Source organism: Capsicum annuum, chromosome 10 (genome assembly GCF_002878395.1).
Source record: "Capsicum annuum cultivar UCD-10X-F1 chromosome 10, UCD10Xv1.1, whole genome shotgun sequence".
NCBI classification, from domain to species: domain Eukaryota; kingdom Viridiplantae; phylum Streptophyta; class Magnoliopsida; order Solanales; family Solanaceae; genus Capsicum; species Capsicum annuum.
Genome location: NC_061120.1, coordinates 171,941,418 through 171,961,307, shown reverse-complemented (window position 1 = coordinate 171,961,307; position 19,890 = coordinate 171,941,418).

Genomic DNA, 19,890 nt, shown 5'->3' with positions numbered 1-19,890 from the left:
ACTAGGTAGTTGTGAGTTCAGCTTAGTTTATGTGTCACGCCTCAGTTTTAGATCCCAGATATGCAGTCACGATTCAGTTCATTGGTGCCCGGTGCATCATCGCGATCTTTCTCAGTAGCTCATCCAAGTCAGTATCCTTCAAGGGACGTATTATCCTAAGGGGGAGATGCACCATAATCCCCCGAGCTTTCATGACCTAAACCTTCTGTCTTCTCTTCACGTAACAAGATCCATTTTAGAGTAGGGGGTACTTATAAGTTTACCCTTAAGTTCAAATCTTAGCTATAAGCCATGTATTCAGGGGCTCAGTTGAGTTAACGATATTCAGTTTATGTCTCACATTTCAGGCTCAATTATGTTCTTAAGTTCCCGATTCAGGCGTGTTTAGTAAAGGATCTTAAGTTTGAGATTGAAAATTTCATATTATTGAAAATCTCTCCCATGACGGGAGTGAATAGAGTCTGTAATAAGGGAAAACTCAGTCCTCGATATGTAGTTCCTTACTGAATTCTCAGCTATTTTGAAAAGGTAGCTTACGGGCTTGAGTTACCCTAAGTCTTAGCTTCAGTACACACAGTGTTTCATGTCTCCCTTCTTATGAAGTGCATGGGTTACCCAGAAGTTGTAGTCCCTATAGAGGGAATAGATATGATATTCAGAATAATCTCTCTTATAAAGGAGGATCCAATAGAAATCCTTGATTATCAGATTCGCAGACTGAGGAACAAAGAAGTTCCTCTAATCAAAGTTCTTTAGCGGAATCAATCCGTTGAGGGAGCTACTTGGAAATCAGAAGCATATATGTGGACTAAGTACCCTCACCTCTTCTCTGATAACTCAGACTCAGCGTAAACTAACAGTTTAACTTAGACTTACTCAGTTTCATGCTTAGATTTCCCATACAAATTGGTATCAGTTACCATTGCATATTCAATCATATATTCATGAGTTAGTTCAGTTAAGTTTTCATGAAGAAGATATGCATGTTCAGTACGAGAAAACTCAGTTTATTAGTAATCCCAGTCATGCATTTATGAATCTGCTCAGTCATGTACCCATGCATCAGATATGCGTGTTTAGTGTGTCAGCTCAGTCTACCCATGTTTCTCAGCTTAGTCACTCTCATTCGAGGACGAATGTTCCCAAGGGGGAGATATTGTAAGACACCGCAAAAATCCTAAACTTAACTTAGTCCCTTAGAGCTTGATAAGGATCCCAGACTTAGAAAATTTTAGCTAAGTTTTAGAACTTAGTCCTTTCTATAGCCTTCGAACTTTGAGGATTTTATTTACGACCTTCCCAACTTCAAAAATTTAATTTCTAAGTTAATTCATGATCGGTGAAGTCAATAATACATCTCGGGTGAGTTTTGAAATTTTTGGACAAGCTTAAGGGTATGTTTTGAACTCGAAAATAGTAGCTCTGGGAGATTAGCCCCTAGCGCCCTGCTCAGTTAGGTATCTGGGGGGGGAGCCCATGATAGAGACCACAATGCCTCACCTAGAGCAGCGCTCCAGAGCCTGCAATGCCCTAGCCAGTTCTATCCAGGTAAATTCTACAGTTTTCTCCCATGTTTTTAAGGGCAAATGGGTCAGTTTACCTTCATCCTATAGGTTTATAACACGGGACTAAATCCCCAAATAGCATAATTGCTTAATCTTTTCACAAAATTCTCTCAAGAGCAAACCCTAGATTCATCAAGATCAAAGATTAAGTCTCAAGAGCTCACCCTAATCTTCACGAATTTAGAAATCAAGGTATGTGAAGTGTTCATCCAAGGGTTCCCTTCCACCCTTGGAGTTCAAGAACCCTTTTCAAAACATGAATTTATGATTTCCATGTTGTGGATTAGATTGTGCTCATGTTGATGTTGTTGTTTGGTTTCCAAGTATAGATCTTTAATGAATTTCATGAAATTATGTTAGCCTGCATGTTGAACTAAGATACCCTCATGTTAAAATCCTTGAATTATGAATTGATTATTGTAGTCATGATGTATTAGCATGTTGTCTATTCCCAAGAAAAAAGTTATGCCTCTGATGTGTTTGTCAAAATGTCTAAGAAAATAAATTGTGCATTGTGATCCATTGGTAATCTAAATGATGAATTCATGCTAGAACTACATGTTCAAAACGACTCCCATGTTTAAGCTATGCCTTACAAGTGTTTGATAACTTGTCCATGAGAATGAAATAATGCCCTTATAGCATGCTGACATGTATTTGCCATTCATATACAAGTTAATGCATTACAAGTGTTTGTTGAGAGGTCTTAGTAAGTGAATTATAAACAAGTGAACAATGTTATGTTATTCAAGATTATGTCATACTTTACTTTTCATGCTATCGAGTCTTGAGGGTATTTAATACCTGATAATTTAGCTGTTTACCTATTGCCAGTGTTAGTTATAGAATAGTTTCAGTCATGTTATGATTAGTAGTACTCTTATCCAATTACATAACTCAGTAGAATTCAGTCAGTTATAGAACTCAAAAAAACTCAGTAAAATCAGTATCAGTCAAGTTCAGTTCAGTGTTTAGTCTAGAACTCAATAGAATTCTGTCAGTCAACAAAATTCAGTAGTATTCTATCAGTCAACAGAATTCAGTTATATTCCATCAGTCAACGGAACTCAGTGGACTAAGTTTAGTACAGTTAAATAGTATGATCAGTAACAGTTCAGTCAAGCCTAGTACAGTCTAGAAACTCAGTTCAGTGTCTATTCAGTTGGGAGTAGGATTCAACACCGAGCAAACCTAGGAATGGAGGGATTCCTGTTAGTAGAGGGTTTGACCCTTAGAAGCAATCCCTGAGTTATAGAACTACGTAGCCAGCGTAGGTTGGGATGAATTCCTACTAGATAAGGGTTGACACATCTCTCATGAGTTTTCCTATTAGTGAGGGTTGACAGAAAAGCTTCCTATTAGAAAAGGGTTAAATCACAGCTTGTCTTTATCCATGGCATGGTACTGATACCCTTCCAGATGGGGTTATAGGTTGGACACCACTAGTTCAGATTTGGGGCATGTCGGTTAGATGATTATCTCCCATAGATTAAGTTTTAGTTTCAGACTCAGTTAGAACTTAAATAGTTCTACAGAATCAGAACTATCAGATACAGTCACTCAACTCAGTATAGAACTCAGTTCAATTCTACAAAATTAGGATTATTTAATACAGTCACTCAGCTTAGTATAGAACTCAGGTAATTCTACAAATTGAGGAATATCAAACACAGTCACTCAGTCATCAGTACAACAGTATTAGTAAACTTAGATATCAGTAAATAAGTATCCAGAACTTAGTATTCAGTGTTATCATGACCTCAGTTATAGTTTATGCCTTCATGAATGTACTCATTCAGTTATGTTCATATTACTCAGTCAATTAGTGTTCATGTATTATGAACCTGTGCATATTAGCCTACCTCACTTAGCATACCAGTACATTCAAAGTACTGACGCATACTTTTCTCTTACGCTATGATGTCTTATATCATAGGTTCAGACGTACAGGCTCCTGATCGCACTTAGCAGCCCAATCTATCAGCAGCAGACTTAGTGGTAAGTCCTCATAGTTCAAAGAGAGATTTATTATTTCAGTAATCCAGTTTATCAGTAGTTCAGTAGTCAGAGTTAGTTGGGGACTTGTCCTATCAACTCCATGTTCAGGCAGTTAGAGGCTTTCAGACTAGAATATTTTAGACAGATGTATCAGTATTCAGTTTTTAGTTTTTTAGTTTTTCCTTTCAGTTTGAATCTTATGGAAAGTTTTCACCAAATTTCCACAGTATACAGTATTATCATTTAGTATTTATAGCATGTACTAGTCATGGGTTAGCTTGTGGTCCTTTGGGATTATGAGCACCGTGTAGCATCTGGGGTATAGACTCGGGGCATTACAAGTAGGCAAGATACGCTAGACGTAGTTCCTAAGTTCAATACTGACAACACCACCGTAGATTTGACGGGTCCCCTGTTAGATAGGCATGAAACCCTCATCCTTTGGGACATTAGATTAGTGGATCCACACATCCATTGTTACTACCCATTGCACAGTACTAACACCCTTCCAGCTGGGGTTACAGGTTGTAAACTGATAATACATTGGGGCTTGTCAGTTATAGCTTGCTCCCACAGTCTTAGTCCAGTATTCAGTATAATTCAGTTTAGATTTGCATTGACTGTAGCAATAAACCTGTTAAGTGGGTCGGTTCAGGTCAAACTAGCACCGACCCATGAAAATGTACCAATTTTGGGCTGATTCCGGGTATTGGGTTATTGTAAACGTGCCAGTCTAGGGCGGGCCCAAACAGTAAAATATGCTCAAATAGATTGGAATCGACCCACTTAGGAATTATTTGGTCCCGACCAATCAAAACTGGTCAAAACCAATCAAAACAGGACGAAATTAAAAAAAATCATATTTTCATATTTTTTCCAATATGTACACACCTAGATACATTTTAAGAACATTAAATAATATATATACAACATCTATACGCTAAATATATACTAATTTAGAAAATATATACGTGCGTATACTTTAAATAGATGCTAGTTTAGATTCTATAGGAAATATATGCATATATATACGTATAATACAATATATATACTTTTCTACATAATATACATAGAACATATATACACTAAACATATACTCATTTAGAAAGCATATACGCATGTATACTTTAAACATATACTAATTCAAATTCTATAGGAAATATACGCACATATATACGTACAATACAACATAAATACTATTCTACATAATATACATACAACATATATACACTAAATATATACTACCTTAGAAAACATATACATGTGTATACTCCAAATCGATACTAGTTTAGATTCTATAGGAAATATACGCACATATATACGTACAGTACAATATATATACTATTCTATATAATATACATACAACATATATACAATAAATATATACTACTTTAGAAAACATATACTTGTGTATACTTTAAATAGATACTAGTTTAGATTCTATAGGAAATATATGCACATATATACGTACAATACAATATATATACTATTCTACATAATATACATACAATATATATACACTAAATATATACTACTTTAGAAAACATATACGCATATATACTTTAAATAGATAGTAGTTTATATTCTATAGGAAATATATGCACATACACACACACACATACACATATATATATATATATACTATTCTACATAATATACATACAATATATATACATTAAATATATACTACTTTAGAAAACTTATACGCATATATATACATATATGTAGAATATATACTACTTTAAATAGTACTTGAAAGTTGAAAGATATATACATTACATATTATATTACTTTAGGAAACACATATACAAGATTACAATGTATGCTACTTAATATAATATTACTTGAAGTTTTGAACACATATTCATTATATGTTTTCATTGTATTTTAACTTAAAAGATATTTATTTTTTCATTATGTGTATATATGTTTGTTATGTTTATTACATAGTGTAAAGTTTGATAGTAATATATTAAAAGTATTTAATTCAAACAAGAAATTTAATTTAAATGAAAAAAATTACAAAGTAAGGAGTGAACAAATGCTGTATTTTTTGGATTGGAAAATGATCCAAATCTTATAATTTACATGAATGAAAAAATACAAAATTTGCATTATTTTTTCCAACTTGTTCATGTTAATATTAATGGGAACTGCCATAGGACAATCAAAATTAATGGGGGTAAAACCATGCATTAGATTTGATTGTGTTGAGTTCTCTCTTTAAGTCAGAATTTCTTCAATATTCTGTTCGTCTTTCAGCTCCACCTCCATTCCTTGATTTATTTGTTCCATCCTAATCTAATATCTTAGGAAAAATAGAATGTTCATAATATTACTTCCCAATGAGTGTCAGTTGTCTCCAAGTTGTTGTCATCCCTGACTAAAAGCGCTCTTCGATGCAACAGTTGACATTGGAACATTCAATATATCTCTATCTAATATTGAAAGCATAGGATATTGTATTTCATTATTCTTCCACCAATCCAATACATTGATCCTTGCTCTACGATTCTCTATCGGCCATCGAAGATAATACCTAAACACTTCTCGATAATTTGTTGTGTATGTTGTTGACGGAGAAACCTATCCCAAACATTTAAATCATAAAAGTAATCAGAAAAACCACTATATATCAACCTTTTAGAAGATGATGGCTCCTTAGGAGCTTAAGGGACGATAGTTGAAGTGATATTTATCAGTACAGCTGCATCAAATAAATTGTCATAATATTTATATAATGCTTCTATGTAAATGTCCGCCACACTCATAGCCATAAACAAATCTATTTTTTCTTAAGGCTCTATCTCTAAGGAATTATAAATATCAGTACTAAAGTCGCACATAGTATTATATTTCATGAATGGATTTAGTATAGCACCATCCGATTAAATTGTGGAAAGCAAAAAAAAATACCATTTAAATTTAGCAAACATAGCACCAACAACTTCTTTGTAACCTTCTCTATCCTTATATTCTTTAAGAAAAAAAGAAATGTCGGCTAAATAAGTTAAAATATAGCAAACAGTAGGATAATAAACACAGGAAAATTCAACCATAGCTATATAAAATCTTTCCCAAAACTTACCAAGACCATCAATTCTAGTCCAATCAGAATCATGTAGCATACACTCAGTAAAAGAATAAAAAAATTGATTAGAAGTCATTGTAATAGGAACTTTATAAGAAAGACAAGTTTTTATATAAGTATAAGTAGCATTCCATCTAGTATCACATTTTTCAGGCATTAATATCATTCTAAGTCCATTTTGTTCACATTTAACATTAAATTCTTTCACTTTACCTCTTTGATTATTTCCTTGAATAGAGCCAATAGCAAGCCAGAGTTTTTCAATATAAAGATCAAAAAATTCAAGACCATCTTTTACAATTAAATTATATATATCACAAGCACACTTAACATGAAAAATTTCAGGTAATGACGGAGAAAGTTCAGCTTTTAACTTGTTAATAGTAGCCTTATTGTTAGATGCATTATCAAAAGCAATACATAAAATTTTTCTTTCAATACCATAATATTCTGCGACTTTAGTAATAGATTCCAAAATAAATTTTCCAGTATATCTATGATCTTCATCATACAAAAAAGCTAGAATATGTTTTTGCATATTAAAATTACTATCTATCTAGTGACAAATAATTGTTAAATAATTATTTTTATTAACGGCACGACCAAGATCAAAAGTTAGACCAATTCTATATTGAATATCTTTTAATACTGTAGATAAATAATAAATATATTGTGCATGGAGTGCAAAAATATCGGCCTGACAAGTACTTCTAGGAATACCATTAAACATAGGATTATAAATTGCTCTAATATAGTGAAAAAAAGCATCAGAAGAAGGAAAAGTGAAAGAAAAACAAGCCACAGCTATTATCTTCGCTATATCTTCACGGTCCTTCATTTTATTATAATTCTTAGTTAATTGACCGGTTGTTGGGTTCAATCTAGTTTGTATTGTCACACCAACAGCCCCACCATCATGTTCAATAAATAACTCTCTAGAGTGTCTATCTCTTAAATGTCTCATTAACGAATCCGTACCCCCTTTATTGCCTATGATTTTATGCTCATATATAATTTAGCAAGCATTGCATTGCACCTTACTTTTGCCTTATTGTTTTGAAAAAATTCCCATGCAATACTAGTTTTTCTATGAGCTCTAGGGCACGGGGAGGACGATTAACTAATTCAGATATAACATTAGCATTTTCTACTATGGGTATCTCACCAATATTATCATTATCTTCATCTAAATTAACCGCATCTACTTCATTTTCTTTTTCCATACCATAATTTTCTTGAGCTTCTGCATAATCTATATCATGAATATCTATACCTATTTCTTCCTTAAAAGGTTGACTAACCAGTACCAGAGGCACACAGGTATATCTATAACTTGAACTACCTCTATCGGAACTGCCACCAATTTATTTTTTACTACCACTACCACTTTTGGGACAAATTTTTTACACTTTTGCCGAGGTTTCTTATTTTATACATATTAAAAAATAATTAAAAAATATTTCAAATACACAAAAATAATAAAAACAAAAATTCAACAATTAATACACTAATTAAAAATTAAAGGTAAGAGATGGAACGACAATACCAAATTTTTGAAGTATCCGAAAGTTGTGCTTTAAAAACTTTCCCTTGTATTTGTAATTGCAAAATTAAGAAAAAATTGAACACTTTAGGATATAAATTAGAAGATTTGAAAGAGATTGAGATTTGTGTAAAAAATGAATTTTGAATTGGGGGTATTTATAGAAATTTTTTAAAATTAATATTTTTTTTTAAAATTAAGTGGGAATTGGCCAAATAGTCGTTTGTAGGCCAAAGACATTATATTCGTTGGGCCTCTAACGGTCCATTTGGACCAACAACCTACCGACAGCTTCTTTTTTAAAAAATATTAAATTGCAACCAAGTCGTTCTGGTCCAATCACCCAGTGGGCCTGGTCAAGGTTTATAACTAGGATGGTCCACTGGGTTAACTCTCTTGGCAGGGTCGGGACTGGGACCAGTGGCCCTACAACCCACGGCCTGATCGGGTCGGGTCAATCGATCTGGTCCTACTAAATGGGACAAGCTAAATGGGCCAATCCAACCCGATTGACAGGTTTAGCATACAGTTATCAGTATTTCAGTTTACAGGCTATTTTAGAATAATGTTATATGCTTGGTTATGCATTCTCAGTCTTTATAGTTTCATGTATTCTTACTCAGTATTTCATGCCATACATTCAGTCAGTTATTACTTTATGCATATGAACCCGTGCATTTCAGCCTAACCTTATCTAATGTACTAGTACATTCTATGTACTGATCGTATACTCATTTCTTGTGCTATGATGTTTTATATCATAGGTTCAGATGCTCAGGTTCCAGACCGTACTTAGACTTTCTAATCTATCAGCAGCAGTAGAAGTTGTGAGTCCTCAACCTTCGAGGATGTTTTTTATTCGGTTATGTCAGCATTTTAGTTATTTAGCCAGTTTGAGTTAGTTGGAAGATTATCCCATCAGCTCTATATTCAGTCAGCTTAGAGGCTTTTAGACTAATACAGATAGTTAGTCAATTTTCACTTGATATTATCAACCATTTTTATTGGTACTAACAGTATATGTTCAGATGTTTTAAGAAAATAATTCAATATTGATTTCATTTTCTAAAACCTAATGGCATTTCCAGTTAAATTCCGCACATGTTCTTTGTTATTTTATTCAGTTTTCACAACAGGTACCATCATGGGTTAGTTTATGGCCCTTCAAGGATATAAGTATTATGTGGCGTCTAGGATGTACTCTGTGGGAAATACACTAATCCTAACCTCATGCCATGAGGATATTTTCTTTTCTTTCCACCCCCATAGGTTTTCAATTTTCAAATTTAAGTTCGAATCCTTTTTAAGAAGGGGAGGATAAAATAAGCCAAATCAGCATCAAACTTTCAAGGACAACAATCCAAAGCCGGCATAAAGGTACTCAAGCCATAATTATCTATGGGAGACAATGATTTGTTTGGTGAACCATTATAAGGATATCAAGAGCTCAACACCATATGTGGAGGGTAGCTTGGAGCTGGGTGTCAAATTCATCCCAAAACCTCAACAAGGAAGCAATCTCGAGGAAACTACAAATACTTCCATGATATTTAAGAAGTTAGATGTATTCCAAGTCATCTAAATATAATTTTTGGAGTGTTTTAGAGTTCCCAAATCATATAATAAGAATCAAAGGGCTTTGGATGGGTCAAATAAGCACAAAACGGGGCTAAAAAAGGTCTTCCCCCAAGAGCACCCAAGATGTACCTGAACAACTTCAAAAGTTCCAAAAAAATAGCATCCACTCAATAGGTGCACCCAATGTGTGGCCCATCTTCTTGAGTAAATGCCAGAGTAGACAAAATTAAGTTTATGTTTATTTGGGTCAATTTTGGGCCCACTTATGTACTAGATAGCCCAAGGTGATAAATACTATATTTATTAGGTTATTTTGTTAGATTATTTATGTTTATTAAATATGAAAACTCTTGAGAGAGTGTTTGAGAGATTGGAAAAGCTGATGTTGCATATTGCTTAAAAATGATGGTTGTAAGGGCGTTTCAATTCTTTTGCAGTCAACGTATGACAATGGTGCTTGTTGATAGTTTAATTAGGGGTTTAAGAGTTTAATATACTCTATAGTTCCTAATTATCTTATCTTCTTTGCATCTATCTATCTATCTATGTCAATCTATTTTTTTTATCCCTTTACTTCCATATTTCAATTTCATCGATTCTTTAGTATTTATGATTGTTTCTAGTTTCTGTGGCTCGATCTTGCATCATAGTCACCTAACATAGGTTATAAATAGGACTGGCATTATAGGATGAAAGTTTTTTGTTGCTTAATGCTACTCAAGGATAACTTGTGGGAAAATGCCCCTTCACAAACTCTAGAGTTTGTAAAATCTCCTATTTAACCTCCTAGGTAACTACTCCAAAGTAAGAAATGATATTTTTACTAGTATCTCGCTAATCAGAAGCCTTTGAGAAATTCAGGAATATATCAAATAAAATTTGTTTTGGGTTATAGGTCTTTTTCCTTTCTTATGTGCATAAATAAAGATCAACTTAGACCAACCCATTTTTGCCAATTGGCCCATTACTATGAGGTATATTTATCAGTCTTTTTAGGTCTTATTCCACCATCCACAAAAGTGGTTTTAGCAGCCACAAAGAGAGAAAGTAGATTTTTGCACCATAATTTTAGCCATAGTATCCAACTTCAAATTGTGATTCCGGTTTCATTTCTTGTCAGAACTTGTCTCTCGCATCTCAATATTTTATTAGAAACTGACAGATTTAGATTTGATGGCCTGTAAATTATTTTTTTTATTCATGAACAGTAGCTGTATTTCAGTATTTTTTGCTCCTTTCTTTTTTACTTTTGGTTCCATCTTATTGTGTTATTGCTCGTTGTTTGCCACTTATTTTGTGGATAATTTTGTAGAACAATATTGTAACTCTTGGTGATTATAGTGGAGGTTTGGTCCTATGTTTTTTACTCTTAACATTGAAAGATTTTCACGTAAACTTTGGTGTCTCGTATGATTGATTTTGTTCTTGTCTTGTCATATTTGTATAGTTTATATATTTGCTGCCTATATTTTTTTCTTGGGTTTATTTATTTTCTCATGGTTCAAAATTGAAAGGGAAAGTTTAGACTTGGATATTCTTCCTATGCTACCATGTCGTTCACTTTAGTAGTGTCCTTGTCTTTCTCAATAAAGTGGTATTAGAGCATTTGCTGTGTTGATTGTCGATTTGAATGATGGAGGAAAGTATGAGAAAAATGGTGTGTTTGAATGGTAGTAATTGTCATACTTGGAAAGGCAAGCTAAAAGATCTTTTGTTTTTTTTTTTAAAATGCATTTGCCTGTGTTCTCATCTACTAAATTTCAGTCCATGGCAGATGAGGAGTGGAAATTTAAGCACCTACAGGTTTGTGGCTATATTAGACAGTGGGTTGAATACAATGTTAGAAATCATATTGTGAATGAGACATATTCCAAAAGTTTGTGGGATAAGATCGAGACACTTTATGCTTTGAAGACTGGCAATAAAAAGTTCCTACTTAAGGAATTGATAAATATTAGGTATAAAGAGGGCAGTCCTATTTCTGATTTTATAAATGATTTTTAGGGTATTCTTTTTCAGCTGTCCGAAATGGGTGAAAAGTTCAAAGAAGAAATTCAAGGAATTTGTCTTCTTAATACTCTTCCAGACTCTTGGAAAACTCTTCAAGGTTCTTTGACTAATTTTACTCTCAGTGGTGTTGTAACTATGGAATATGCTAATAGTGTTGACTTAAATGAAGAGATGAGAAAAAGATCCTAGTCCTCATATTCCTTATTTTCATACTCTGATGTTTTGGTTACTGAAAAGAGGGGGAGAAAAAATTCCACATGTCTGGTGGATAGAGATAAAGGTAGAAGAATGACGAAGTACAAACTTAAGAATGTTACATGTGACTATTGCAACAAAAAGAAACATATCATGAAATATTATTACAAGTATAAGAGAGATATGAGATAACAAAAGAAAAGGAGCAATAATGAAAATTGTGTTGTTGTTACTGCTAATGATGATATTTTTGTTTCTAGTGGTGAGAACGCCATTAATCTTGTTCATGATAAGTCTAGCCAATTTGTGGATTTTGATTCTAATTCTCATGTTACGTCAAAGAAGGAATTATTTTCTTGTTATAATTCAGGTAATTTTGGGATATTTAAAATGGGCCATAATGATGAAGTTAATGTACTTGGCATTGGCACTGTGGGTTTGAAAAGTAACAATGGATCCCAACTAGTTCTCCACAATGCCAAACATGCGCCATATGACCGTTTGAATCTGATTTCCATAGGGAACCTTGATGATAAGGGATATGTTAACACCCTTAGTGCTGGCTAGTGGAAGCTTACTTGAGGTTCAATGATTGTGGATTGAGGTGACAAGTTGTCTAACTTGAATGTATTTCAGGGATCTACTTCTAGAGGCTCAATAAAATAGGTGGAGAATAATTCTTTATTAGAGTTATGACATATAATGTTGAGTCATATGAGTAAGAAGGTGATTAATAGTTTGGCTAAAATAAATTATTTTTTGAGTGAAACAAACAAAATTAAAAAAGTGTTCATTGTTTAGTTGGTTAGAAGAAAAGAGTTTCTTTGTAGAGTTATACGCCTTCAAGAAACCATGATTTGCTAGAGTTGGTACATTCTGATTTGTGTGGTACTTTTAAAGTAAGGTCTCATGGTGGTGCACTTTACTTTGTGATTTTTTTTGATGATCATTCTCACAAACTCTGGGTATTTTCTTTGAAGTCCAAGGATTAAGTACTTGATGTGTTTAAGAGATTTTGGACCTTGGTTGAGAGGTAGGTAAGAAATTAAAATGCACCCTCTTAGATAATGATGGTGAGTATTTTGGTCGATTTGATAGATATTGCAGAGAGCATGGTATTTGGAATTAAAAATTTCCCCAGTTAAATGATTTAGTAGACAGGATGAAAAGTACTCTAGTTGAGATAGTCAGATGTACTCATTCAGATGCTAAGCTGCCAAATTTCTTTTAGGCAGAAAAACTAAATACTAATGCTTATTTTATCAATCTATCTCATACTATTAGTTTGGATGGTGATGTACCTGATGAAGTTTTTTCTAGTAAGGATTTTTCTTATAATCATCTTAGATTTTTTCTATTTAAAGCTTTTCTGCATGTTCATAAGGATGAAAGGTCAAAATTGAATGTTAAAACTAGGCAGTGTATCTTCATTGGTTATAGTCAAGATGAATTTGACTATCATTTTTATGATCCAGTTAAGAAGAAACTTGTTAGAAGCCATGATATTTTCTTCTTGGAAGGCCAAATAATTGAAGACTTCGACCATGCTTAGAATATTCTCATAGTAGTGGGAGCCTAGTTGGTGTAGATCTAATTTCTTTTACTACTGCTCATGAAGAAAATCATCATAATGATGAAAATCAAGTTGATAATAAAGATGATGATCTTGTTCAGAATGACCATGATATTGTACCTGGTTTAGTACAAGTTGATATAGTTTATCAACAAGCAATTATTGATCTGTAACGCCCGATTTTCTATAACCGAAATGTCACACGGTGCTCATGACCCCAAAGAACAATAAGCTAACCCTCTTATGATATCTGCACCTGAACACTGCATAATATACTAAAATAAATGTGTAAACTGGCGAAAACTTTCCATAAGGTTCAAAATATCTAAATAAACCAAAATTGAAAACTTAATACTGATACATCTATCCGAAAAGCCTCTAAACTATCTTAACTGTGGAGTTGATGGGACATGTCCCCAACTAACTCTATCTACGAAGATAAACTAAATCTAATATAAATATTGAAATAAATAAGCATCCTCGAATGATGAAGACTTACTACTGCGTCTACTGCTGCTAACTGGATCTGACTACTAAGGCTTCTCTGGATCTCGCACTTCTAAACCTATGGTATAAGACACCATAGCGCAAATACGTCAGTGCTTTGAATGTACTGAGTATGCAAATGAGGTAGTCTAATATGCAAGGGCTTATGCATGAACATAACTTAACTAAATAACATGAGAGTACTGACTGAGCATATATGCATGAATGCACGAACTAAAACTAAAATCGTACTAATATTGCACACTGAATTTGGAGTACTGACTTACTAAAATCTGAGTCTACTGACATTGATAACTATGGCTATGATACCATACTACTAATAACTGATGACTGACTACATTTATACTGAACTTCTGATAATCTGAGGGGCTGATGCTGATTTCTGAGCTTACTGATAACTAACTCTCTGAGTTTACTAATACTAGGATACTGAATAATTGAATCTACTAATACTAAAATACTGAATAACTGAACTTACTGATGTTGATAACTAAGTTTACTAATATGGGAATACTGAGTAACTAAATATTTTGAAACTGATATCTGTGCTTACTCATACTGATTGACTAAATCTGAGATCAAACCTATATAACAAGTAATATTTGAATCTTCCCATACTGATACTGAATTACTAAATATGAGATCAAGCTTATATAATAGGTGATCTTTGAATCTGCTAACACTGATACTGAATTACAAAATCTGAGATCAAGCCTATATAATAGGTGATCTCTGAGAGGTACTCAAGCATAATATAATGGGTGAATCCTCAGCTGTGTCTTATTACTAAAATTGAATCTGTAACCCCAGTTGGAAGGGTGTCAGTACCATGCCATGGCTAAAGGCCTTTTCTCAAAACCAGGATGCCAAGCCTAATATGATGAGTGACACCTGGGCGGAGCTAAGCCTAATATGAGAGGTGACTCCTAGGAGGTATTCAATCCTAATATAATGGGTGACTCATCATCCTACATTGGCAACACAGTTATGGAGGTATAGGGATTGCTACTAATGACTCAGCCTAAATAACAGGGAAGTCATCGTCCCTGCCCTCACTCGGTGATAAATCCTACTCCCAACTAAAAGATACTGAATATTAATTTTTAGAATGTACTTGAATGAGCTGAATTTGTTACTTATCATCTTGCTTGACTATCTAAATGAGCTTACTTGATTTCGTTATCTGACGGAATACAACTTGGTTTCTACTATCTGACTGAATACTATTGACTTCTTGTTTGCTTACTGAGTTTCACTGAAATTTGAATTGTATATTGAACATTACTGAGTAATACTGAAGGTTACTGAATGCTGACTACTTCTGAATACTATTGAGTCAAAACTAAATACTAAGTCGGATTAGAATGATACTGAGACTGGATTAGCTAATATTGAGATTACTGAATTCTCTTAAGTTCTGTAGTTGTATGAATTCTATTGATCATAGAACGACTAAAGTTATCTTGAGACTCACTCAGCAATAGACAAGTAGGCTAATTTTGGGTATAAATACTCCAAGGACTAGTTAGCATAAACAACATAAGACAGGACAACTCATACATAACATGACAATTGATTATCATCCACAATGCAACCAATGCGATATCTCGTCAATCACTTGAATATTATAAACATGTAATGGTATAGGGAGCCATGCTAACATCTCATACATTCATTCAACAAGGAGTAAACATGACTAGGAATACATGCAACGTATCATACTTCAATCATTAAAGCCTTTCAACAAACACTTGACATGCACTAGTTGACACAAAATTGGGGATTTCATACTTAACATGTCACAATGGCGCTATTTCCTTCATATAAGTATTCTATTAATTATATGGGGTGCGTTCTTGGGTTATTCAGCAAATACTACACCTAAGCACCATAATTTCATCAACCAACATGCAATTTTAGGGATTCAACATGAAGATGATGCAATTAAACTCATATCAAGATTAAAACTTGTAACTTGTATTCTAAAACATGGATTATAACTCAACAACCACATAATCATGAACTTCCATTCAATTAAAATCATAAAACTCATACATATCAAATTCATGAATTTTAGAAAAAAAGATTCTTGAACTCTATGGATGGAAGGGGCCCATAGATGAACACTACACATACCTTATTTCTTGATTTGAAGGAGTTTGATGGAGAGATTCTTGAGTTCTTGAGCTTTGGTTTGAAACCCTAGGTCTTGTTCTTGAGGAAAATTAAGAGAAACCAATAATATTTGGGTGTAAATGTGCTGAATTTCAAGTTAAAGAGGGTATATAAAGGTTGGAAGATTACCATTTTTCCCTTGCAAACACGAAGTGGAATGCTGAAAACTAGGTGCAAAGGCTACACCAAGGGTGCCTTGGGTAGAGACTTTTGTACCCTGGGCGGCGCCTTGGGTAGAGCCTTTGCTACCCTGGGTGGCGCCTTTGTTATAGATTTTTACCCAAAGCTTATTCGAAGGGTGGCGCCCCTTCATAGCCTTTGTCTACTGGTTTGAAATCCAAACGAGCCCTAAACGAATTCTGAAAATTCTAAAACATACCTGAGATGTACTCTTGACTTACCCCATCATAACGCAACTTGAAATTCAAGAAACGGAGGTTGGGAAGGTCACTAAATAGTTTGTCAATGTTTTGAAGGCTTATGGAATGAAAAAGTTCCAACACTTAGCCAAATTTTCAAGTGTTAAGCTTCCCTTGACATGCATCAAAGAGCTTTAATGACTAGGGGACTTTTATGGGGTCTTACAATATCTCCCCCTTGGGAACGTTCATCCTCGAATGAGACTGACTAGGCTGAGAGTACTGATCGACAGAGCTTGCTTAAGGGATGAGAACATTTGAAACATATCTATACGATACGAACTACTAGTATACTAAATATATATAGTTGAAGCATAGAATACCCGATTGAAACTATTGATAAGCTTAATTCTTATAATGGACGTGCATATCTGATGCATGGATACTCGACTGAGTTGTTTTTATGAATGCATGACTGAATACATTGATGAGCTGAACTTTTCTACTGAACATGCATATCTAATACATGGATGTCTGACTGAACTTACTCTTGAAAGAATGACTGACTATGTAATGATAACTGATGCAAAGCTTGTAATGATTATCTGAGAGTGAAATTGGATGGGCTTAAGGACTCGAAAACATCAAAAATATTATGGGGTATCTCCACCTTGTGACACTATGTCCCTCTAAGAATGCTTACTTCACTGAGATACTGGGGTGGTGCACAGGGCACCTACGAACTGGATCATAACTGAATATCTGGAATCTGAAATTAATGCATGATGCATAAACTAAGTCACACTCGCAACTACTAGTAGCATGATTAGATGAAATGATGAGAAAACAAATTATACGAACTGCTGAACTGAATATTGGCGCTACTAAATAACTCATATTGAAAACTTAAGCTCAAATAGGAGCAAGGATCTAACAATTCATAGCATGAGTATAAAAGACTTATAACATACCCGAACTTATATCAGGAGAACCTTCTTGATCATGACAAGTTTGAGGTGTATATGACCTGTTCTGATGCTGACCACTAGTGGTACTGGAAGTGACGCCCTGCTGGCACAAATTTTTACCCCTCTGAGCTATACTTGTACACTGCCACAACTTGTGGCCTGGCTTACCACACCCAAAATACACATTAATGCCTACTCTACACACTCTCTTATGGCTCTTACCACATTCTTCATAAAGCGATTAAGTGAGAACACCTTTCCCACGACCTTATGACTTAGAGCTTGATGGTCTATTTCGACTAAAATTCTTAGACTTAGATATTGATGCCTTGACCGATAGTGGAACTGGTGCTGAGGATCTCTGGCGGGACAGGATGTGGTTACTACCTCTTGGTCTTGGCATAGGGTTATTTTTTCTAGCCCTCTGATTCACCCTACGCTCTCTCCCCTCATTCTTCTAAGTGTCAGCCAAAAGCCTAGATAGAATAATATTCTATAAACTATTCTGGGAAACTATTCTCGGAAACTATTGCATGAGCTAAGGTAGAGAATATAGCTCTAAACTCTGTATGAGAGACATACTCGTCCAAGGGATCTGCCTGAAAGGGATGAAGAGCTGGTTGATTTTCATTACTTCTTTTGCTGGCTTCTCCAGAAGACATATTCTTTAAATGGAAGAAGAAAGCAGATTAGACTAAGAGTTCAACTTGAGCTTTTGCTCACTGGCATAACCTGAATACTAAAGAAGGGAAACTATTTTCTAAAACCTCTTATAGCTTCCTGTATATAAATGTGGTGCGCAACACACCCATGCACAAGAATCTACTAAATGCAGCTTTTCAAACTTCCTAGGACACTATTAAACCTTAGGCTCAGATACCAAGTTTGTAACGCCTCTATTTTCTATAACCAGAATGTAACACGATGCTCATGATCCCAAAGGACCATAAGCTAACCCTCTTCTAATATCTACACCTGAACACCGCATAATATACTGAAATAAATGTGAAAACTGGCAAAAACTTGCCATAAGGTTCAAATTATCTAAATAAATCAAAACTGAAAACTTAATACTAATTCATCTGTTTGAGAAAACTCTAAACTATCTGAACTATGAAGTTGATAGGACATGTCCCCAGCTAACTCGATCTACAAAGATAAACCGAATCTAATAGAAATACCAAAATAAAGGAGCATCCTCAAATGATGAGGACTCAATACTGCATCTACTGCTACTAACTGGATCTGACTGCTAAGGCTGCTCTGGGTTTAGTGCTTGTAAACCTATGGTATAAGACATCATAGCGTAAATGCGTTAGTACTTTAAATATACTGAGTATGCAAGTGAGGTAGGCTAATATACAATGGCTTATGCATAAACATAACTTAACTGAATAACATAAGAGTACTGACTGATGATATATGCATAAATATACGAACTAAAACTGAAATCATACTAACATTGGACACTCTATTCGGTATACTAACTTGCTGAAATCTGAGTTAACTAACACTGATAATTGTGTCTATGATACCATACTACTAATAACTGATGGTTGACTGCATCGATACTAAACTTCTGATAATCTGAGGGGCTGATGCTAATTTTAAGCTTACTGATAATTGACTCTCTGAGTTTACTGATATTGGGATGCTGAATAACTAAGTCTACTAATAATGAAATACTGAATAACTAAACTTACTGATATTGATAACTGAGTTTACTGGGAATACTGAGTAACTAAATCATTTAAAAGTGATATCTGTGCTTACTGACATCGATTGACTAAATCTGAGATCAAGCTTATGTTACGAGTGATCTTTGAATCTGCCAATACTGGTACTGAATTACTAAATCTAAGATCAAGCCTATATAATAGGTGATCTTTGAATTTGCTGATACTGATAATGAATTACTAAATCTGAGATCAAGCCTATATAACGGGTGATCTCTGAGAGGTAGTCAAGCCTTACTAAAACTGAATCTGAAAATAAGACTGTGGGAAGTAATCATCTAACAGACATGCCTCTTCTAGCTTGTTGGGGTCCAATCTATAACCCTAGTTGGAAGGGTGTCAGTACCGTGCCACAGGTAAGGAGCTTTTCTTAAAACCAGGATGCCAATCCTAATATGATGGGTGACACCTGGGTGGAGCCAAGCCTAATATGATGGGTGACTTTTATGAGGTAGTCAAGCCTAATATGATGAGAGACTTCTCATCCTAAGATGGCTATGCAGTTATGGAGGTATAGGGATTGCTACTAACAACTCTACCTAAATAATAAGGAAGTCGTCATCCCTGCCCTTGCTCGGTGCTGAATCTTACT